Source organism: Ricinus communis, chromosome 7 (genome assembly GCF_019578655.1).
Source record: "Ricinus communis isolate WT05 ecotype wild-type chromosome 7, ASM1957865v1, whole genome shotgun sequence".
Taxonomy (NCBI): domain Eukaryota; kingdom Viridiplantae; phylum Streptophyta; class Magnoliopsida; order Malpighiales; family Euphorbiaceae; genus Ricinus; species Ricinus communis.
Genome location: NC_063262.1, coordinates 16,458,630 through 16,484,020, shown reverse-complemented (window position 1 = coordinate 16,484,020; position 25,391 = coordinate 16,458,630). Strand labels below are relative to the sequence as shown.

At 39.3% G+C, this 25,391-nt stretch overlaps 1 non-coding gene across 1 annotated transcript; it reads right to left on the bottom strand.

Moving 5' to 3' along the window:
• Nucleotides 1-16,291: 16,291 nt before the first annotated feature.
• Nucleotides 16,292-16,398, bottom strand: LOC125370756. The gene has a single exon (XR_007216859.1). It is a non-coding gene; the product is annotated as a small nucleolar RNA R71 (small nucleolar RNA).
• Nucleotides 16,399-25,391: the final 8,993 nt, after the last annotated feature.

The following is a 25,391-nucleotide window of genomic DNA, read 5'->3' as shown; positions in this document are numbered from 1 at the left end:
CTACAGAGAGTGGGATTGGCTCAAGATGTGCACACACCGATCGAGACTCGCCATATGCGAGATTCTTTGACATCATTGAGCCAACCTACCGTGAGCTTACGATCGAGTTCCTCAAAGCACCTTCTTCCCTGCGAGCAATAGATCACAAACTGGCATCAGCCTGATGCAATTTATTTTAGGCTTGGGGGAAGGGAGTTCTCGATGTCGGTCCCACAATTTGGAATGCATTTGGGATTATGGATTGAACAAGAAATCTCAGGGGAGGAGTATCAGGGTTGTCTCTACATCCACCCAATTTCATATGACGCCATGTGGGATTCATTGGTAATGAGGCCGGAAACATACTACCCAAGCAGGTCTAAGGCATCTAGCCTACCGGACCATCTCCGCTACATTCATACCCTACTAGCTTACACCATTGCTGGTAGGAGGCCGGTTTGGGGCGATCCACATGATCGATGTCTTTATTCTCTAGGCTATGCAACATCGGAAGAAGCTAGACTTGGGATATTTATTGGCTCGCCAAGTCCGTTCATTTATAGTAGACGCCCAGAAGAAGATGCATTGTTGTTTCGGTCCGTATGTGACTAGGTTAGCTAAGAGATTAGATGTATTGGACGTATCATCGAGCTTTCAAATATTGGTGACATGACACCACTAGGGATCAGACAAATGATCAACATGCAGATGATCACCGCCACTAGACATCCACATGGTATTGAATATAGGCTCGTGAGCACAATAGTCAGGGAAGCTAGAGAGGCAGCGGCTAGAGGAGCCCAACATCCGTCGGTTGGGATTCCGGATGTTAGGATTCCTAACCCAGCTAGAGTGTTTATGCCTTCATCTGGAGCCTCATCCTCTCATTCGGTAGAGCCATCGAGCGTCCAGATCAGTGCTTTGGCCGACCGTCAGATCGAGTCTGCGATCTCTGACGTGATACAACGAGTTTGTGCGGTTTCAAGAAGAAACGAAGGCACAGTTGGGCAGTTTGAACAGTACACTTCAACAGTTCCTGAGTGGTTTAGAAAGATAGGCCACCCAGACAGACTTCATAGTAGTGCAGATTCAAAAGATGCAAGAGGCTGGAGCACAAAATCAACGGCTCATTGATGATATGGAGTTCGATTTGGCGACATGCTTCACAGACCTTGATCCACCACCGCAACCACCGTCAGCAAACTTCCCTGCCCCCCAACTTCCAGCAGATCCAACCAGTAAGGATACACCGTCAGCAGACTCCTAGCGGAAAGAAAAAATTTGTGATATTTTCCTCCATCCTTTTTCTTTATTTTATTTATTTTATTTTATTTTATTTTTTTTATTTTTTTTCTTTCAATTTGTTATCTCCTTTTACTTTTTTGCTTGTAGCTTGTTTACTTTTATGTTATTTCCTTGCACTTGATTGTTTATGTTAAGTAGAACACTATGCCTTTTTAATTAAAAAAAAAAAAATCAGCATGATCTTCCATAACCATAATGTGTGAATCATATGCTTCCTCAGTCTAAATCTCTCTAACACTGTGGACAGTGTTATACTAAAATGTGGGGTAGGGACCTACCGATGTTGTGCCTATCTTGAGTTTTGTTTTAATTAAGTAGTTGATGACTTTTTTCTCCTTTGAATGGATTCCCTTATAGCTTTTATCGAACCTTGTTCGAAAGAAGGCAATGAATAAATCTCTCAACTACAATCCAGCCAGGTAAAACTGGTATTTTTTCTTAATTCTTCCATATTACTTTATCGTAGATATAGAACACTGTTAATATTGCTGCTTATTATTGTGATTGACTGTTTAAACTTTGGGTTGAGAATTCATGCAATTTTAAATCACTCAAATGGTGAGATTTTGAGCCAATTGGTACATCACTATTATGCTCCCTTTTCTTTCATTAGTGAGCATTTTACAGAATCTCTGTTTCTAGAACTTGCTTTACGATATCTGTTGAGATTACATGAATTGTCAATAATCGTGAGATGATTTGGGCACTTAGGATTTACACAATTTGGCCAAAAAGCCTAACCCTATTTTTCCCTCAGTGAACCAATTTTGAGCCTTAGCCATTCCTTTCGTGACAATAATAACAGTGACACTCATCTTATCACTTTTATTCATTTGACCATTCTTTCTACCATTGTTGCTGGAAATTATATAAGTTATGCTGCATTTTACTTTGGATCAATCTGCATTCATATATTTCACTAAGTTGCTAGATTTTTCATAGATGCTCCCTTCAATTATTGTATGTGTCAATAACCAACAACTCCTACATAAGCTGTTGTAATATATTTACATAGTATATATATTTATATATATATAAAAAAAAAGTAGAAAGTATTAATTTAGTTCATTTCAAGCATCATCTTATTTTTAGAGCAACTTAGTGTTCATTTTGGTACAGCACTTGATCCTTCATTTCTTTCTTGCATTACTTGCTTAACTTCTAGCAACTTGTAGCCTACTTTCCATATTTATACGTACCTTACCTTAACCCCATTACAACCTGGCTCAAGACCCTTTGATCATGATTATTGATTATTTCGTAGTAGTGGAGATTGAATCCATAAGCAAGCCTATGGTAAGCACTTTTTCTGTATTTTTGCGTTGAGAGCTTGGCGATCTTCTTTCACCTATATACACTTGTGTGTTTTGAGTGATATCTTGTGAGGCATGATTCTCAATTTCTTAATTTAGATGGTTTATCATTTTAACTTTAGCAACTTTATTAAGTTTGCTCTTTCTCTTAAGGATTTAGTGATTTGGGGATTTTGGGAAAAATCATTACGGAGTTTTGAAATTTATTTTGAGCTAACCTCCGCAATGCGGTTGATTGAGTTATTTGATATCTTTTGAGGAGTGAGTTGTAAATTGCTTCGAGGACAAGCAAAAGTTTAAGCATGGGGTAATTTGATAAGCATCATACTACACATGTTTTCATGCCCGATTGTTCATATTTTTATGCATGATTATCCCGTTTTATGCTAGAATCACTGTCTTTTGTTTCCCTTTTCGTTTGAGTCATTTCGAAGGACACCATCGGTGTCGAGGGAAATACGTGTGATTACGGAGCAAAATCCATCAAATTAGGGCGAGAACAAGCACCCCGAGGGTTAAGCACGGCTGGACTCCGGCCGTGCTGAATTATCAAGAGGCTATCCCCAATTGTGCCATTTCGTACGACTTGGTAGCCAACACGGCCTCCGGCACGACTGTGGTGACTCGGCACAATAGACTCCTGATTCGGCCTGACTGGACTCGTAGTCTTGAATCAACTATATAGGCGATTTTGAATTCTAATTGAAGAGGATGATTTTTGGACTCAATGCCAAGACACACACTTAATCAAATATTTCCTATACCTCAATTGTAGACCTGGAGAGATCAATTTTCATCAATTAAAGGGGGGATTCCACTTATTCCAACATCGAATTGAAGATCAAGGCAAACTTTGGGAGCATTCAAGAGGCAACTAGGGTTTGAGATTTTGAATTTGCAAATTTAGGGTTTCTCATTCAGCTTGAAAGAGAAGGGTGTACATACCTTTAATTTGTTTTTCCTTATTTTGTTCTTTAATTGCTTTGACTATGAACATGAGCAGCTAGATCTTTTGAATCCATTAGGGTTCACCTTTGTTGATGGATTATGCTTAATTGTTAATTTTTTATAATTGTCATTCTTGCAATCTTCTTGCTATTCAGTAATAAAAGTTTGATGCAGTTAATTTGAGACGTTGGATTAATTGTTTATTAGGTTGTTTCTTGACATTGAGAAATGCTTGTTACAACTGGATTTTGAATAGTAAGGACTAGTAGTTAACACTTAGAGATGAGGTTGATTTACTCGCCGGATTAAGAACTAACAACTCTTAATAGTCTTAAATCATACTTAATGCTAATTTGTAGTAATCTGATAGGAAGAGATTCCATTAGGTTAGTGCAGGTTTAGGAATCCGGTAAGCTCGAGAGAGGAACCGGGATTCAATTCAGGATTTAGGCACGGGTAAGCAAGATCGGCAATCCATAAAATTCATCTTTAGAATTCCATCACTTAGGCTCCCTTTTGGATTTATTTCTCTCTTTACAATTGTCTTTTAATTGTCCATTGTTGTCCTTCATTTACTTAATTGCACTCATAACCATTAGCTGGTATGTTAGAACTTTCACACCCTATTTCGGACTAGATAACATAGCGGTAGTAACTCTAGGTTCACCCGATCTCCAAGGATACGACCTTGATGCTCACTAGTGCTAGGCTGCATCGGTAGGTTCACTGCCTTAGGTGTAGGTTGCATAAAGAGCCCATCAAGTTTTTGAATTAAAAACTTGATGGGTGCTATTCGTGTTAGCTACAATTTAAGGCAGTGTACCTATCGATGCAATCTAGCACTAATGGCGAGTATCAAGGTCGTATTCCTCGGGAAAGTGAAAGTCCAGAGTTACTCCTTTGTTCTTTGTTATATTAACCTAAAATGGATAATGAATAATTTCTAAACTAACTATTAACTACAAGCTAAGTTCCGAGGGAGATGCAGGAGTAATTGATAAATGAAATAATCAAGACAAGAAGACAAACCCAAAGGGAATCTAAACTAGTTGGCAACCGAACAAAAGATAAAGGATCGGTGAGTCTAATTATGCTTCCCGTGGATGAATTCTTAACCGAATTCGGTTTCTCTCTCGAGATAACCGAATTCCTAAACCTAATAACCTAAAGTTGGAATCTCTTCCTAACGATTGATTCTTAAATTAGCATTAAGCTTTAATCCGCCTCTATTAAGCTTTGTTAATTCTTAATCTGGCTAGTTAATTATCCTTATCTCTAAGCGATTATTAACCAGTTCTTGTTATTCAAAATTCCAATTGCCAAACGGATTTCTCAATCTCATAAAGCAATCTAAACATCACAATTCACAACGTCTCATGAATAATGCATAATCTTATTAATCGGAAACAAGAAGAATACAAAACCAACTCAAACAATCCAACAATATAATATCAAGCCAACATAGTAAAGAAATCCTAATGGATTAAATCAGTCTAGCTAAACATGTTCATGTTTAAAACAATCTAGGAAATCAATTACAATGAAAGAATAATGAAAATAAAACATGTACACCCTTTTCTCTCGAATTGGATGAAATGACTCCAAATCCGGATCTACACTTTGATTAATCTCCCAAACTGCCTCTTGAATTGCTCCACTACTGTTTTGCACTCGGAATCTTATGATTCCGGGATTCTTACTCACTGCAACTCTCTCTCGCACTCAGTATTGTGTAGAAACCGAACCAGCCACTAGGGCTCAAATGAATTTTTCTTATATATTTAACTCAGCACGGCCATGGTCAAGGCCGTGCTGAAACTGTGGATCTCACCAACTAAGGTTTCACCATGACCGTGTTGCTCCCCGTGCTGGCCACCACGGGCCGTGCTAGAGACCGTGGTGGCTACGAAAACCGTGCCCAAACTATTGTTTTGAAGACCAAGTTTTGATGGTTGGTCACGGCCAGAGTCTAGGCCGTGATGGTCAGCATGGCCTTGACTCAGGCCGTGCTCAATGTGTGCAACGCGGGCTCTTGTCCGATCTTGATGAATTCTCATCCGTTTTTGCACATATTGATCTATAATTGCTTAAACACCGATGATGGTCTTATAAATGTTCCTGAAATGCAAAAGAACATAAAACACGGGTGATCTGGGAATAAAAGCACAATAATTGCTAAGAACATACGCAATAATATACAAGCAAATATGTGTAAAACTATGCTCATCAAATTACCCCACACTTAAGCTATTGATTGTCCTCAAGCAATTAACAACTCAACCCACAAAACTACAGTTAGCAATTCATTTCAGTTTATGCCCCTAGTCCACAACAGAGAGTATTCAACACATCTCAAAGGATACTCAATCATAAATCAAATTACAAATCATTAACAAAGAATGGAAATAATATTAATGCATGAGTAACTTAAATGACAACTCAACACCAACATCATGAACCAATGCTTCACAGGGATCACTCAAGTCGCTCAAAGTGTATATTAGGTAAATAACAAATCCCTCAAAGCAAATGCACAAGACCCGCTCACCATAAGCTTGCTTATAAATCATATCTTTGCTACTGTGAATAAGTAAATACCAAAATCAAAGGGTCTTTACCAAGGTTGTAATGGGGCTAGGGTAAAGGTACGGAGATTTGGACAGAAGTATGAAAATGCTGGAATTCGTGCGATAAACAATATTATATGCTCAAAGGATTAAATGCCTAAGATCACAAAAAGAATCATTCACTAAAATCCCTACTTCATAGAATAACGCTTGCCAATGCTCTAAATCCAATAAAAAGATAAATAATTAAAGAGATTTGTTTATTATATATTCTTTTTTTTTCTTCTTCTTCTTTTTTTCTCTTTTTTTGTTGTTTTTTTTTATAATAATGAACTAGCGACTTATTAGCGTACAACTCGAATAAACATAAAGAATAACAAATACAAATTGGATCAAAGGGAGCATTTAAAATATCAAGAAGATTTAGTGAATTTACCAACATAGCAACTAGCATTTTAATCCCGCATAAAGTTGAACATATCACATAAAGAAATTCCAGCATAAGGGTAAAGGAAAGATAAATGTAAAGAATGGTATATTTGAAGTGTATAGGTGTAGATTATGAAGAAAAGGTTAAGGCTCAAAAACTGGCTAACTAATGGAAACATAAGGTGATAGGATTTTGGTCAAATGTGGGGAATCCTAAATCACCCAAATCATCTCATGGTATTCACAATATTCATGTAACTTCAACACGCATTACAAAGCAAGTTCTAGAAGCAAAGTTAAGTACAATGCACACTCAAACAAGAAATATAAAGAGCGTAAGTATAATGAATGCTCAACTGGCTCAAAATCTCACTTTCAGGTGTGGTATTAGGTGCAGTTGGTTCGCAACATCATTAATTGAATCATTACTTAAGAAACACATGCATATGATATTATCAACGTTCTAAGTTAAAATTCGACAATTCGAAAAAATAATTAAATAACACCGGTTTAACCCGGCAGGGTTGATGTGTAAAACACCATAAATTGTTTTCTAAGGACAATGAACAGCAAAGAAAAGTAACTACAATTCTATAAATCAAGTCATCAATCAGCTCAAAAATAGCATACTCAAGTGCATAAAAACACAGTGTCCTAACATCCCCTAAAAATACACAACACCTAGCCATAGCAATTTCAGATATATTAAAAATCCATATGAGAGATTAAGGTTTATCCATAAGCACCCCACACTTGAAGAACACACTGTCCTCAGTGTAAAATGTTATGGATACCCCGCATGGAATGCTCAACTCAGAGAACAAAGGCAATACAATCCAAGTGCATGACATGTATGAAAAATAAAGTAAATAAATGCAGAAAAATAAAAAGATCTAGGGGACTGCCCTGATCATCCATCGAGGCTGATGTTGTAGAAATTCAGTGCCTCTTCGGTAGAATCTGAAAATAATAAAATAAAGAAATAAAATTAAAACTGAAAATATGAAAACTAAAACTAATAAAATGTTAAAATATTAAAGATTAAAGATAAAGTTTGGGGTGCCTCCCAAAAGTGCTTCTTTTTTATGTGATGAGTCTTCTTAGCTGGACTCATGGTGAAAGGCAAATGGGCGTGATCGACGACCATCCATCCTTCTTCCAAGCAAATGTCTTCAAGTATCCGCTTAGAGGGATAATCGTCAATTTCCTCTTCCCAACTATCAAACAAGCTGCCAATATGATGGGCAAGACTCGCTCCTCGTATAATTGGATGTAGTCATGATGCTCTAGGGGCTCTTCTAATTTGAAAGCTGGAGTTTCAACAATTGGAAGGATCGATGGTTGGGCAATCTCTTCAAGAGTGTCGATGGTTTTCTTGATCCCCGGCTTGGTTCACTTGCTAGGAGAAACTCGAGCTCCTCCAAGACTTCTTCATTGGACAACTCGTGCTCATCTTCCATCATCGAGGGGACTTGTGGAAAATCTACCAACAATTCCTCTAACGCAACTCGGCATCATCAACTGTACATTCCTGTTGAAAGTCTTTCGGAGGGATCATGTTTGCCTCTTCCTTTCCGGTTCTATCTCCATGTTCAAAGAGTCGTCACGCACATAAGCATCATCGTCAAACATAATAGATAAACCAGGAAAAATTCTCACCCTGAGCATAAAGTGATGGCGCTCAAATGCTCCCTCGGATTCGATGGCGTTTGATGGAGTTTCAATTGCTCTGCCGCTAGTAACCGAAAGATCAAGCCTACTTGATGCTCTATGTTCTTAATCGAGGCTTGTTGATCTTCAAGTATCCTCTGTTTGTTGGAATCATCATCAAGACTTGTAATGAACCTCATCATCGGCTCTCCGACACTAACTCTTCATCTTGAGTTGAAGGTGCAACATTAAATTTCTTTGATGTAGTTGCTTTGAATTCCTAGTGGTTCTTGGCCATCTAAGCTCCATCCAAAGGGTGAATGAGTGCTCCACTCTTGATTATAGGTGCTTCCATACGAGTCATTTGGCTAACTTCCCGTATAATTCACCTGTTCACAGTTATAAGAACAATGAGCAACATCACTATACAATGGACAACCATTACACACATGTAAACCACAACAAAATTCACAAAAGACTTGAGATGAAAGGATAGGAGAAGAGAGTTGATCGGTAGCCCTGCAAAATGATTCCACTCGAGCATCTAAAGATGCATGGGCATCCCAATTTTTAGCACTCTCTTGGTTCCTGATCCCATTTTCCAATGTATCATACAAAGAGTTTAAATTTAGCATTGAACCTCCTTATCATTCACTATATGAATTATAAACTTAAACTAAATAAATATGTACAAAAATAAAATAATTAAACAAATAAAAATAAAAATCATAAAATAATAAGAAAGAAAAAAAAATGGCTAAATTAACAAATAGCAAATTTCACTCTAGTTTTCAAACATTCCCCAGCAACGGCGCCAAAAACTTGATGGGTGCTATTCGTGTTAGCTACAATCTAAGGCAGTGTACCTATCGATGCAGTCTAGCACTAATGGCGAGTATCAAGGTCGTATTCCTCGGGAAAGTGAAAGCCCAGAGTTACTCCTTTGTTCTTTGTTATATTAACCTAAAATGGATAATGAATAATTTCTAAACTAACTATTAACTACAAGCTAAGTTCCGAGGGAGATGCAAGAGTAATTGATAAATGAAATAATCAAGACAAGAAGACAAACCCAAAGGGAATCTAAACTAGTTGGCAACCGAACAAAAGATAAAGGATCGGTGAGTCTAATTATGCTACCCGTGGATGAATTCTTAACCGAATTCGGTTTCTCTCTCGAGATAACCGAATTCCTAAACCTAATAACCTAAAGTTGGAATCTTTTCCTAATGATTGATTCTTAAATTAGCATTAAGCTTTAATCCGCCTCTATTAAGCTTTGTTAATTCTTAATCCGGCTAGTTAATTATCCTTATCTCTAAGTGATTATTAACCAGTTCTTGTTATTCAAAATTCCAATTGCCAAACAGATTTCTCAATCTCATAAAGAATCTAAACATCACAATTCACAACGTCTCATGAATAATGCATAATCTTATTAATACTGAAAACAAGAAGAATACAAAACCAACTCAAACAATCTAACAATATAATATCAAGCCAACATAGTAAAGAAATCCCAATGGATTAAATCAGTCTAGCTAAACATGTTCATGTTTAAAACAATCTAGGAAATCAATTACAATGAAAGAATAATGAAAATAAAACATGTACACCCTTTTCTCTCGAATTGGATGAGCGAGCTCCAAATCCGGATCTACACTTTGATTAATCTCCCAAACGCCTCTTGAATTGCTCCACTAGTGTTTTGCACTCGGAATCTTACGATTAGGGATTCTTACTCACTATGACTCTCTCTGCACTCGGTATTGTGCGAGCCGAACCGACCACTAGGGCTCAATGTCACTCTTTTTCCCTCTTCTCTAAGAAAATGAATTTTTCTTATATATTTAACTCAGCGGTAGTGGTCAAGGCCGCGGCCGAGTCCATGCCTTACTGAAGCTGTGGATCTCACCAACTAGGGTTTCACCATGGCCAGTGTTGCTCCCGTCTGGGGCGAGTGGTGGCTCTGAAGCCGTGCCCAAACTATTGTTTTGAAGACCAAGTTTTGATGGTTGGTCACGGCCAGAGTCTAGGCTGTGATGGTCAGCACAGCCTTGACTCAGGCCGTGCTCAATGTGTGCAATGCGGGCTCTTGTCCGATCTTGATGAATCTCGTCCGTTTCCGCACGTATTGATCTATAATTGCTTAAACACCGATGATGGTCCTATAAATGTTCCTGAAATGCAAAAAAACATAAAACACGGGTGATCTGGGAATAGAAGCACAATAATTGCTAAGAACATACGCAATAATATACAAGCAAATATGTGTAAAACTATGCTCATCACTCCACTCCTTGGGAAGACTTTATGAATTTTCCAATGCTTGCAGATCTTGAGTTACATCATAATTTTGTTGATCTTCTTGATTACCTTCTATGGGTTTGTGAACTTCTTTTGGTGGGTCATCAAGATTCATATTTAGCTCCTCATATGCACCTACATAATCATTCACACAAGCACATTTCCTAAGATCAAACTTGCTAGATTCATTAAAAACAACATTCATAGACTATTCAATTACTAAAGTATGTTTCTTAAAGACTCTATAAGCTTTGCTTGAGGTGGAATAGCCTAGGAAAATTCCAATATCGGTTTTAGAGTCAAATTTTTCAAGATTGTCCTTAGTATTTAAAATGTAGCATTTGCATCCAAATACTTTAAAATATGAAACTTTAGGCTTTCTTCCATTCCAGACTCTATTTACAACTTAACAATTAGTGTTAACGGCTTCCACCCAAAGGTAGGAATGGAGTTTATACTCATTGAGCATAGCTTTAGCCATTTCCACTAGTGTTCTATTTTTTGTTTCCACAACTCCACTTTGTTGTGGTGTTCTAGGAGATGAAAGATTATGTAAAATACCAAATTCTTTGCAAAGGTTTTCAAAGAGATTATTTTTAAATTTTTTTCCATGATCACTTCTTATAGGAAAAATCAAATATCTATTTTCATTTGAACATGTTTTGCAAATGATTTGAACATGTTAAAAGCTTCATTCTTATGAGCAAGGAAATTGACCCAAGTAAATCTAGAGAAATCATCTACAATCACAAATGCATATGACTTTTCACCCAAACTAGCTACTCATGTAGGTCCAAACAAGTCGATATGAAGTAGTTAAAGTGGTCTAGAAGTACTTGCAATGGTTTTAGGCTTAAAAGATGATAGATGTTCTTTCCCCATTTGACATGGTTCATAAGGCTTGTCCTTGATGAACTTCATTTTGGGGAGTCCATTTACTAGTTCCTCTTTAGCTAATTTGTACAGAAGCTCCATACTTGCATGACCAAGTCTTCTATGCTATAGCCAAGATTCATCACTAATAGAGACAAGACACTTGAAAGATTGATTAGCAACTTTGTGTAGGTCAATTGTGTAGGTGTTGCCACTTTTTTCTCCTTTGAATATCACATTTTCATCCACTAGGGCATTGATAAGACATCCATTGGAGTCAAAAGTGACTCTATTACCTTTGTCACACAATTGACTTATACTTAACAAATTGTGCTTTAACCCATCAACTAGAAAAACATCATCAATGAAAGATTTACCATCCTTATCAATGGAGCCAATGCCAATTACCTTACCCTTGGCATTATTTCCAAATGTGACTTTGCCTTCATCATAATTCTTAATAATTACAAAGAGGTTTTTATCACCCAACATGTGTCTTGAATATCCACTATCAACATGCTAAAGATTTATGACACATCTTATCAGAGTCCTCCATGTTGACCATGAAGCAAAGATTAGCCTCTTCTTCTCTTTCACTTTTATTATTGGAGGATGAGGAAGCATCACTATAAGTAGCTTTCAAGCCTTTTTTCTTTTCTTTGTCTCCCTTCCTCTTCAAATATTTGGGGCAATCTGGCTTAATATGTATGTGCTTCCCACACTCATAGTAAGTGAATTCATCTTCTTGTCCTTGCTTGATCTTGATTTGAAGAAGGGTTTATTGCTTGCGAAGGGCTTGTTGCTTCTTCTCCTTTTGGCCTCAAGAATTCTTTTGACATGTTTGGTGATAAGAGCCACATCATCACTCTCACTTTATTCTTCTATTTGATCTTCATCATCATTTGGGATGCCATTTACTTCTTAAGCTTTTATGCTAGTCTTAAGTGCTAGTGCCTTCTTCTTGCCAACATCTTTATCGAACTCATCCTTAATAAAAGACATCTCATGGGTTATAAGTTTACCTATGAGAACATCCGTAGGTATCTTCCTAAGGTTCTTATTTGCTTCTTCAATACTAGCCACTCTAGCACCATACTTATCCAAAGAAAGACTCCTAAGAATTTTATTGTTAATATCCACTAGCTCATAGTGCTTTCCAAGTTTTCTTATGTTGTTGATGATGCTGAGAAGTCTATTTGTCATGTCGGTAACGGATTTGCTTAGCTTCATCTTGAACATCTCGTATTTGGTAATGTACATTTGGATCTTTCTTTATTTAACTTGCTTGGTGCCTTCGTGATAATTCTCAAAGGTAGTCCAAAATTGATAAGCCGTAGTGCAATGTTGCACTCTCCTACACTTTTCTCTAGAGAGGCAACTCATAAGAATGAACATTGGTTGCTTATTCTTATGATTATGCTTCTTGTGAGCATCCACCCATTCTTCTATAGGAAGAATCCTTTCTTCACCATTCTTGACTTTGGTGGGAGCCTTCCATTTGTTCACCACATAATCCCATACTTCAATGCCATGTGACTCCAAATAGATTTCCATATAGAATTTCTAAAAGGCATAGTCGGATCCATCAAAGAATGGCTTGAGGTGTTGAGCTCCTTCATTGATTGCCATGGTCTTTACACTTGCAATGAAGTTTGATAAGAATGTTCTAGCTCTAATACTGCTTGTTTTCCCTTGGAACTAAGAAGGGAGGATTGAATTAGTGACCTTAAATTATGGAATTGAGTAATTTTAGGTCACACACAATGATCTAAGAAAGAGTAGAGAGAATTGGAAGAGAGTTGGGGTTAGAAAGATTGACACAAAGGTTTATAGTGGTTCGAGAATAATCCTCCCTACATCCACTTCTCAAGATCAAATTTAAGTATTCCATTATAATCTTTAAGATTACAACCTTTGGATTTTACAAGTTCACCCAGCAACTTGGTGTTTTCTAAGGCTAACACTAAATATCTTCCCTTAGTGAACCAATCCCTCACTAAGTCCCTTAACCCTTGAGTATTAATAGTTACTCAATAACCAATTCCTTGTGTTAATACCTAGGCTCACACAACAACCCTTTAGAGTTTTAGTTGAACAATAAGATTCAACTTAATACACTATACAAAGAAGAAAATTGAGTGTAGAAAGTTGAGAAATAAATTTGCAAGAGTTTGGACAAGACACAATCACACACTTACTTCTTAAGTCTTTATGAAGGGTATTTATACATATCTACCTTTTAGAGACATTAAAATTAGTCCAAAAATCATTTAATGCAAATTAGGTGACTTGGCAAAAAGTTGCTTGAAGTTATAAAAAGCGCCCTTGCGCTTTCTAAAAGGAGATGTTAGGGCTCCAAACACATGGCTCTCACTTAGTGGCTGATATCTCAATGGTTACTGACATCGCATTAATTATGAAAATTGCCCTTGCATCGGCAGCACCCTAGCGCTTGTCTTGTTCGTGCTCAGAAGCGCCCTTACGCTTCTCATCACAGTATTAACTGGCATTTTGAGTCTTAAGCTTCAAGATCGAGCGCCCCTGCGCTTATGGAGTGCCATCGCACTTCTCTAAGATTTGACTCTTTGACTGTTAGATGTCGCTTTGTCTTTGGCAAGACGTCAAATGGAATTTTTGACGACTTGAAAGATTTTGACAATGTGAAAAGCGCCCCTGCACTCTGGAAGCGCCCTTGCGCTTTTTGGGTCTTTTTACAGAACTTACTTGAAACTTCAAGGAAGCTCTAGCCAATTTGAGATCTTTTAATGTACTGCTATATAGAAACTTGATAAGCATCATACTACACATGTTTTCATGCCCGATTGTTCACATTTTTATGCATGATTATCCCGTTTTATCCTAGAATCACCTGTCTTTTGTTTCCTTTTCGTTTGCAGTCATTTCGAAGGACACCATCGGTGTCGAGGGAAATCACGTGTGATTACGGAGCAAAATCCATCAAATTGGGCGAGAACAAGCACCCCGAGGGTTGAGCACGGCCCCGGACTCGGCCGTGCTGAATTATCAAGAGGCTATCCCCAATTGTGCCATTTCGGCCGACTTGGTAGCCACCACGGCCTCCAAGCCTGACCGGTGGTGGATCGGCCACCGGCTTGGGCACGGCACGTGGTGGCTCAAAGGCTAGCAGACTCGACAGATTCAGCGGCACGGACTCGGCCGTGCTAAATCAACTATATAGGCGATTTTGAATTCTAATTGAACAGGACGATTTTTGGACTCAATTCCAAGACACACTTAATCAAATATTTCCTATACCTCAATTGTAGACTGGAGAGATCAATTTTCATCAATTGAAGGGGGATTCCACTTATTCCAACATCGAATTGAAGATCAAGACAAACTTTGGGAGCATTCAAGAGGCAACTAGGGTTTGAGATTTTGAATTTGCAAATTTAGGGTTTCTCATTCAAACTTGAAAGAGAAGGGTGTACATACCTTTAATTTGTTTTTCCTTATTTTGTTCTTTAATTGCTTTGACTATGAACATGAGCGGCTAGATCTTTTGAATCCATTAGGGTTCACCTTTGTTGATGGATTATGCTTAATTGTTAGTTTTTATAATTGTCATTCTTGCAATCTTCTTGCTATTCGGTAATAAAAGTTTGATGCAGTTAATTTGAGACGTTGGATTAATTGTTTATTAGGTTGTTTCTTGACATTGAGAATGCTTGTTACAACTGGATTTTGAATAGTAAGGACCGGTAGTTAACACTTAGAGATGAGGTTGATTTACTCACGGATTAAGAACTAACAACTCTTAATAGTCTTAAATCATACTTAATGCTAATTTGTAGTAATCCGATAGGAAGAGATTCCATTAGGTTAGTGCAGTTTAGGAATCCGATAAGCTCGAGAGAGGAATCGGGATTCAATTCAGGATTTAGGCACGGGTAAGCAAGATCGGCAATCCATAAAATTCATCTTTAGAATTCCATCACTTAGGCTCCCTTTTGGATTTATTTCTCTCTTTACAATTGTCTTTTAATTGTCCATTGCTGTCCTTCATTTACTTAATTGCACTCATAACCATTAGCTGGTATGTTAGAACTTTCACACCCTATTTCAGACTAGATAACATAGCAAGCAGTAGTAACTCTAGGTTCACCCGATATCCAGGGATACGACCTTGATACTCACTAGTGCTAGGCTGCATCGGTAGGTTCACTGCCTTAGGTGTAGGTTGCATAAGGAGCCCATCAAGTTTTTGGCGCCGCTTCGGGAGTCAGTGAACTAGAGTGAATTGTTTTGTGTTAATTTAGTCATTATTTGTTTTATTCATTTATTCTTTAATTTTATTATTATTTATTATTATATTATTTTTATTGATCGATGGTTGTGTGGACTTTCGGTTTCAGGTAGTTTATGACCAGGAGCTCAAACTCGAATCTTATAGAGCCTCTATCTGATCCAGAACGATCCCTCAAACTCTTAAGGAAGAGGTTGCAATTAGAAGAGGAGGAGATTGAGGTTGAGGTACCTGTGGATAGACTAGACACGATGAAAAACCATGACCCCCACGCCGATGAGGATCAGAGGACGATGTACGAGTTTGCTCGACCATCTTTGGATGGGACGAAAACTAGTATAGTCAGACCTGCTGTAGCGGCCAACAATTTTGAGATAAAGGCCAATGTTATCCAGATGATCCAACAAAGCGTGCAGTTTAGAGGATTGCCCAGCGAGGATCCCAATGCATATATCTCCAACTTTTTGGAGATTTGTGACACATTCAAAATAAATGGAACAACCGATGATGCCATTCGGCTGAGATTGTTTCCATTTTCCTTGAGGGACAGAGCAAAGAGATGGTTGCAATCTCTTCCACAACAGACGATCACTACCTGGAAGGCGTTGGCCGAAAAATTTTTATATAAGTATTTTCCTCCCGCTAAAACTGCTAAACTTAGAAATGACATATCTTCTTTTGTGCAGTTTGATGATGAAAGCATGTACGATGCATGGGAGAGATTTAAAGATCTTTTGAGATGCTGCCCACATCACGGATTGCCAGTGTGGATGCAGGTTCAAACCTTCTACAGCGGGTTGAACCTCACAACGAGGCAGATGGTGGATGCTGCAGCAGGTGGGGCGCTAAACAAGAGACGCCCGAGCAAGCTCGGGAACTTGATAGAGGAAATGGCCATGAACAACTATCGTTGGCAATCCTCTAGGAGCCGACCAGGAAGACAAGGAGTGGTCAACCAAGTGGACTCTACAGCCTTGGCGAGCTCAAGTGGAGCTTCTAGCCAAGAAGATCGACCAACTCAGGATGCCGGTTCACGCGTGACGTTGGGCTGCGAAGTTTTGTAGTGGCCCGCATTACGGTGAAGCATCACTGCGGGAGGTATGGTTGCTTCATCTTCTATTAGTTTTCCATCTAATTCTACTATATCTTCTGATGTTGAATAGGTTGATTATATGGGGAATGCCCCAAGACAGCAGAATAACCCCTACAGCAATACATACAACCCTGGATGGCGCAATCACCCCAATTTCAGTTGGAGGAACAATAATGGCCAGGGTCCGCCAGGTTTCCAAAGACTTCATCAACAGCCACAACAACAACCAGCTAGGCCTGCACAAGCTCCTCCTCCCCAAGAAAAGAAGTCAAATTTAGAGGAGCTCATGATGAAGTTTGTGACATCTACAGAAATAAGATTCCAGCAGACTGATAGTGCACTTAGGAATCAGCAGGCCTCGATTCAGAACTTGGAGACTCAAATTGGCCAAATTTCTAAGATGCTTTCAGAGAGACCTTTAGGATCGCTCCCTAGCACTACAGAGTCAAACCCGAGGGAGCATTGCAAAGCTATCACCTTGCGTTCAGGTAAGAATTTGACTGGTTCTTCGCCTTTAGCTGATAAGGATAATACAATCGTGCAGGTCAAGCCAGCTAAGGAAGGACCAGACCTTGAGATGGTAGAGAATGAGAGAAAGAAAGAAGACAGGCAAAGAGCCACGTGGGAGCATCGGCCCCCGGTACCATATCCTGCAAGGTTGAGACAGGATATGGTGGACAAGTAATACAGTAAGTTTCTTAACTTATTTAAGCAGCTGAAAATTAACTTACCTTTTGTTGAGGCAATTTCACGGATCTTGAAATACGCCAAGTTCTTAAAGGAGATTTTGAGCAACAAGAGGAAGTTGGAGGATCTTGGTCGGGGTGGTGCTTAATGAGGAGTGTTCGGCTATTCTCCGAACAAACCGCCACTCAGCGGCGAGATCCGGGAGTTTTACTATCCCTTGTATGATTGGTGATTTATCAATTAGTGGTGCATTGGCTGATTTAGGAGCCAGTATTAACTTAATGCCCACTAGTTTATTTGCCAAATTAGGGTTGCATGAGCCTAAGCCTACTAGGATGAGTGTTCAATTAGCAGATAGGACTGTTAAAATTCCTAGAGGTATTGTTGAAGATGTACTTGTAAAGGTAGATAAATTTATCTTTCCTGTAGATTTTGTGGTAATGGATATGGAGGGTGATAGCACTGCCTCTTATCCTGGGTAGGCCTTTCCTAGCTACATCGAGAACATTATCAATGTAAGCGATGGAAAGCTTAAGCTTAGAGTTAATGATGAGACCATTACCTTTGACCTGGCCACTTCCATGAGACAGTCACTGGACTATGATAATACTGTATGTTCTATTGATGTGATTGATGATGTGGTTGAGTCCCATTTACAAGAAATTTTATGTTCTGACCCTTTGCAAGTAGCATTAGCTGAGGATGAGGAGGAGTTGTCCAACGAGCAAGTGTTGGAGCAACTCGCTGTTTTATTGGCTTCTGAGCCGAGCTTGTCAACTGATCCCTATCTTTTTCTTGACAGTCGGGGTGCGAAAGTAAAGACTTCATTCGAGGACCCACTAGTTTTAGAATCAAGAAGTTACTTGAGCCACTTGGTTTATGCCTTCCTGGATGAAGAGAAGCGCTTACCGGTAATCATAGCGGTACCGATCTAACTCCTGAAGAACAAGCCATGCTGTTGGAAGTTCTAAGGAAGTACAAGAAGGCCTTTGCTTTCAATATAGCCGATATCCCGGGCATAAATCCAAGTTTCTACTCTCATAAGATTTCATTGGGGGACAGTTTCAGGCCGGTCGTTCAGCCTCAAAGACGACTCAATCCGAACATGAAAGAAGTGGTAAAGAAGGAGGTAATTAAACTTCTTGATGCAAGTTTGATATATCCTATTTCTGACAGTTCGTGGGTTAGTCCTGTGCAGGTTGTACCCAAGAAAGGAGGCATCACCGTGGTAAGGAATGAGAAGGATGAGCTGATCCCAGGCTCGAGACAAGATGTGAGGCTTAGCCCGAGTTTGCATTGATTACCGTAGGCTTAATGATGCAACTCGGAAGGACCACTTTCCTCTTCCTTTCATTGATCAGATGATTGAACGTTTAGCAGGTCACATGTTTATTGTTTTCTTGATGGCTTTTCAGGTTACTTTCAGATTCCTATTGCACCTGAGGACCAAGAGAAGACTACCTTCACCTGCCCTTATGGGACGTTTGCTTATAGACGGATGCCATTCGGACTGTGCAATGCACCGGCTACATTTCAGCGGTGCATGATGGCTGTTTTTGAGGACATGATTGAGGAGTCTATGGAGGTATTTATGGATGACTTCTCTATTTTTGGTAATTCTTTCTCTCTTTGTTTGGCAAACCTTGAGCGCATGTTAGCTAAATGTATTAAGGCTAACTTGGTACTAAACTGAGAAAAATGTCATTTCATGGTGAGAGAGGGGATTGTTTTAGGGCATAAGATCTCTCAGGCTAGGATGGAGGTGGATAGAGCTAAGGTAGAAGTAATATCTAAGCTACCTCCTCCTAGTTCTGTTAAGGCTGTTAGGAGTTTTCTGGGCCATGCAGGGTTTTATAGGAGATTTATTAGAGATTTTTCTAAGATTTCTAGGCCCCTCACTCAATTATTAGTTAAGGATGTACCTTTTATTTTTGATGATGCATGCGTGGCAACTTTTGAGTTACTTAAGAAACTTCTAACTACAGCCCCAATCATGGTTTCTCCTGATTGGGGGCTGCCTTTTGAACTGATGTGCGATGCTAGTGATTATGCAGTTGGAGCTGTGCTTGGACAGAGGATTGAAAAGAAGTTTCAACCCATTTACTACGCTAGCAAGACCTTGACAAGAGCCCAGGAACACTACACCACCACAGAGAAGGAGTTATTGGCGGTTGTTTACGCCTTCGACAAGTTTAGATCATACCTCGTTCTCTCCAAAACCATTGTCTTCACGGACCACTCGGCATTGAGGTACTTATTCCTGAAAAATGATGCGAAACCGAGATTGATTCGGTGGATTCTTTTATTCTGAGGAATTTGACGTCGAGATCAAGGATAAGAAGGGCGGAGAATCCGGCGTGGACCATTTATCGAGATTAGAAAATCCTCACTTAGATGCACTTGATGAGACGACCATAGATGATCGATTTCCAGAAGAACATTTGTATGTCACTCGGGTATACACTGATACTCCCTGTTTTTCTGATTATGCTAACTATTTGGTTGCTAGGGTTCTACCAAAGGGTATGACGTGTCGAAAGAAGAAATTCTTCACGATTTGAAATACTATATTTGGGAAGATCCCTTTTGTTTAAAGTATATGCAGATCGGGTGATTCGGCCGTTGTGTATATGGCGAGGAGACTCTCCAAATATTGAAGCAATGCCATGAGGGACCCACTTGGAGGTCATCAAGCAAACCATACTGCGAGGGAAGGTGCTAGAGGCAGGATTCTATTGGCCTACGCTCTTCCAAGATGCACGGAAATTTGTTAAGGTTTGTGACCCTTGCCAGCGCGCAGGTAAGGAGCGACAATGGCAGCTAAGTGAGCTAGATGAGTGGCGCCAGCAGGCATACGAAAACTCCTCAACTTACAAAGTAAGGACTAAGAAATGGCATGATCAAAGGATTCGTGAGCCTAAGGAATTTCAGGTTGGGGATCGAGTGTTGCTTTACAACTCGCCTTCGCCCTGCTTCCGGAAGCTGACTCGTTGGTCTGGACCATTTCAGATCGGACAAGTCTTTCCATATGGAGTGGTAGAGTTGCATCATCCAGAGAAGGGGAACTTCAAAGTGAACGGCCATCGGCTAAAGCGATATCATTGTAACTCATTGGATAGTGAGCAACGAGTTGACCTGGCTTTGTATGCACAGAAAGGGTGATCTGAATGAGTCATGCTTAAGACTCTGCAAATAAGCACTTCTGTACATTCGACTTGGATTATACTGTCATGTTTTTAATTAGTTGTGATTGTTTCATTATTTTCATTTGACTTTATTATAGTTGCTTAAAAATAATTAGGTTAATTTTAATTTTTTGGACTTATAGAATCGAAGAGGACAAACTCTTCCATTTGACCATATCTACTTGTTTAATGATCTAATTACATGCATATGTGTTAATTATAGGTATGGGGGCAAGGCGACTCGAGTCGGCAAAAGGCAAGCCCAGAAACACTCCGTTTCACCACGGTTTCCGTGGCCATCACGGGCTGTATCACCAGGCCATGCTGATGAGCATGACCAGAGTCAAGACCGTGTTGAAGGATAAAGAGTAATTGTCACGGCTTCCGAAGGCAGCACGGGACACAACCCCTAGCCATGCTGGGAAGCACGGCTGTGCCAATGCCCATGCCAAGGAGCATTGAAAGAAGGCTAAAGGATCAGCACGGGCTGAGTCCTAGCCGTGCTTATCAGCACGGCCTTACCCTCACCCGTGCTGAAACCGTGCCTATAAGAAGTGGAGGCCTCCGAAAATTTTGCTTCCCTTTTGTTTTTCTTAGCTCAAAGGTGTTGTTCTTATACCCCTATCTCACCCTTCTCACTTTCCTAAGCGAACTCAGGTAAGTCCCTTCATTTGTTGCATTATATTTTTTATTATTATTATGATTTCACTTCTATTTTAGACATATACTTTTGTTAGGACATGCTAGGATATTTTGGTGGCTCTATATTGTAACTATATGACCTTGGTTAGGTTAATCTACATTAGTTGTTGTGTTTGTGGTGTAGTTGGTTATGAAATTAATAAGTGTGGGGTTTTGGTGGAAATAAAATATGCCTCTGACATGCAAAGCATGAATAATGTTTAGATTTAAATTGCAATTCTTTGGTTCATGATAAATTAGATTGATATATATCGGTTTATTAGTTTATACAAGTTTTGGTTAGTCGAAGTATAATCATTATGCTATTGATTCGGTAGATTATTTCTTTCATTAACTTGAATTTTTACAAAAAACTAATAATTCGTTGCATTAGATGATATGACGGACCGCGATAAATCTCGTAGAAAGCAACTGAAACGCGTCGCTACCAGCAAGCGATCGCGTGGTGAAAGAACGTCTTACTCCAGAGCACCGGAACCAAGACCAAAGACTTCCACCTCCACCACCACGTGAAATAGTCCGACCTCGGAGAGCACTGCTGAATCCATCCACACTGGCCGTCATCCATTGTGGACATTCCCTAATGCAGACAATGAAAGTAGATTCCAAGTCATGAGATGGAAGCAAGTGATGGCGGGCCGTTGCATAGACTTCACATCCCTAGAGAGAGTGGGATTGGCTCAAGATGTGCACACACTGATCGAGACTCTGCCATATGCGAGATTCTTTGACATCATTGAGCCAACCTACCGTGAGCTTACGATCGAGTTCCTCAAAGACCTTCTTCCTGCGACAGCGGATCCTGGCATCACCGATGCAATTTATTTTAGGCTTGGGGGAAGGGAGTTCTCGATATCGGTCCCACAATTTGGAATGCATTTGGGATTATGGACTGAACAAGAAATCTCGGGGGAGGAGTATCAGGGTTGTCTCTACATCCACCTAATTTCATATGACGCCATGTGGAATTCATTGGTAATGAGGCCGGAAACATACTACCCAAGTAGGTCTAAGGCATCTAGCCTACCGGACCATCTCCGCTACATTCATACCCTACTAGCTTACACCATTACAGGCCGAGGGGACAGTTTTGGGGCAGTCACACAGACTGATGTCTTTATTCTCTGGGCTATGCAACATCGGAAGAAGCTAGACTTGGGATATTTATTGGCTCGCCAAGTCCGTTCATTTATAGTAGACGCCCAGAAGAAGATGCATTGTTGTTTCGGTCCGTATGTGACTAGGTTAGCTAAGAGACTAGATGTATTGGATGACTGTCTGACGGAGCTTTCAAATATTGGTGACATGACACCACTAGGGATCAGACAAATGATCAACATGCAGATGATCACGGCCACTAGACATCCACATGGTATTGAATATAGGCTCGTGAGCACAATAGTCGGGAAGCTAGAGAGGCATGCGGGAGGAGCCCAACATCCGTCTCGGGATTCCGGATGTTAGGATTCCTAACCCGGCCTAGAGTGTTTATGCCTTCATCTAGAGCCTCATCCTCTCATTCGGTAGAGCCATCGAGCGTCCAGATCAGTGCTTTGGCCGACCGTCTAGATCGAGTCTGCGATCTACAGCAGCAGCAGTACACTGAGTTTGTGCGGTTTCAAGAAGAAACGAAGGCACAAGGGCTTGAACAAGATACACTTCAACAGTTCTGAGTGGTTTAGAAAGACAGCCACCCAGACAGACTTCATAGTAGTGCAGATTCAAAAGATGCAAGAGGCTGGAGCACAAAATCAACGGCTCATTGATGATATGGAGTTCGATTTGGCGACATGCTTCACAGATCCTGATCCACCACTGCAACCTCCCTCAACAAATTTCCCTGCCCCCCAACTTCCAGCAGATCCAACCAGTGAGCATACACCGTCAGCAGACTCCTAGCGGAAAGAAAAAATTTGTGATATTTTCCTCCATCCTTTTTCTTTATTTTATTTTTTTTTTATTTTTTATTTTTTTTATTTATTTTCTTTCAATTTGTTATCTCCTTTTACTTTCTTGCTTGTAGCTTGTTTACTTTTATGTTATTTCCTTGCACTTGTTTGTTTATGTTAAGTAGAACACTATGCCTTTTTAATTAAAAAAAAAAGAAAAAAAAATCAGCATGATCTTCCATAACCATAATGTGTGAATCATATGCTTTCTCAGTCTAAATCTATCTAACACTGTGGACAGTGTTATACTAAAATGTGGGGTAGGGACCTACCGATGTTGTGCCTATCTTGAGTTTTGTTTTAATTAAGTAGTTGATGACTTTTTTCTCCTTTGAATGGATTCCCTTATAGCTTTTATCGAACCTTGTTCGGAAGAAGGCAATGAATAAATCTCTCAACTACAATCCAGCCAGGTAAAACTGGTATTTTTCCTGAATTCTTCCATATTACTTTTTCGTAGATATAGAACACTATTAATATTGCTGCTTATTATTGTGATTGACTGTTTAAACTTTGGGTTGAGAATTCATGCAATTTTAAATCACTCAAATGGTGAGATTTTGAGCCAATTGGTGCATCACTATTATGCTCCCTTTTCTTTCATTAGTGAGCATTTTACAGAATCTCTGTTTCTAGAACTTGCTTTACGATATCTGTTGAAATTACATGAATTGTCAATAATCGTGAGATGATTTGGGCACTTAGGATTTACACAATTTGGCCAAAAAGCCTAACCCTATTTTTCCCTTAGTGAACCAATTTTGAGCCTTAGTCATTCCTTTCGTGACAATAATAATAGTGACACTCATCTTATCACTTCTATTCATTTGACCATTCTTTCTACCATTGTTGCTGGAAATTATATAAGTTATGCTGCATTTTACTTTGGATCAATCTGCATTCATATATTTCACTAAGTTGCTAGATTTTTCATAGATGCTCCCTTCAATTATTGTATGTGTCAATAACCAACAACTCCTACATAAGCTGTTGTAATATATATACATAGTATATATATTTATATATAAAAAAAAACAAACAAGCAAAAAAAAAAAAGTAGAAAGTATTAATTTAGTTCATTTCGAGCATCATCTTATTTTTAGAGCAACTTAGTGTTCATTTTGGTACAGCACTTGATCCTTCATTACTTTCTTGCATTACTTGCTTAACTTCCAGCAACTTGTAGCCTACTTTCCGTGTTTATGCGTACCTTACCTTAACCCCATTACAACCTGGCTCAAGATCCTTTGATCATGATTATTGATTATTTCGTAGTAGTGGAGATTGAATCCATAAGCAAGCCTATGGTAAGCACTTTTTCTGTATTTTTGCGTTGAGAGCTTGGCGATCTTCTTTCACCTATATACACTTGTGCGTTTTGAGTGATATCTTGTGAGGCATGATTCTCAATTTCTTAATTTAGATGGTTTATCATTTTAGCTTTAGCAACTTTATTAAGTTTGCTCTTTCTCTTAAGGATTTAGTGATTTGGGGATTTTGGGAAAAATCATTACGGAGTTTTGAAATTTATTTTGAGCTAACCTCCTGCAATGCAGTTGATTGAGTTATTTGATATCTTTTGAGGAGTGAGTTGTAAATTGCTTGAGGACAAGCAAAAGTTTAAGCATGGGGTAATTTGATAAGCATCATACTACACATGTTTTCATGCCCGATTGTTCACATTTTTATGCATGATTATCCCGTTTTATGCTAGAATCACCTGTCTTTTGTTTCCCTTTTCGTTTCAGGTCATTTTCGAAGGACACCATCAGTAATTGAGGGAAATACGTGTGATTACGGAGCAAAATCCATCAAATTGGGCGAGAACAAGCACCCCGAGGGTTGCGCACGGCTGGACTCCGACCGTGCTGAATTATCAAGAGGCTATCCCCAATTGTGCCATTTCAGCACGACTTCCGTAGCCACCACGGCCTCCAGCACGGCCTGTGGTGGATCAGCACCGGCTTGGGCACGGCCTGTGGTGGCTCAGCACAACAGACTCCACAGATTCAGCACAGCCTGGACTCCGGCCGTGCTAAATCAACTATATAGGCAATTTTGAATTCTAATTGAACATGACGATTTTTGGACTCAATTCCAAGACACACACTTAATCAAATATTTCCTATACCTCAAT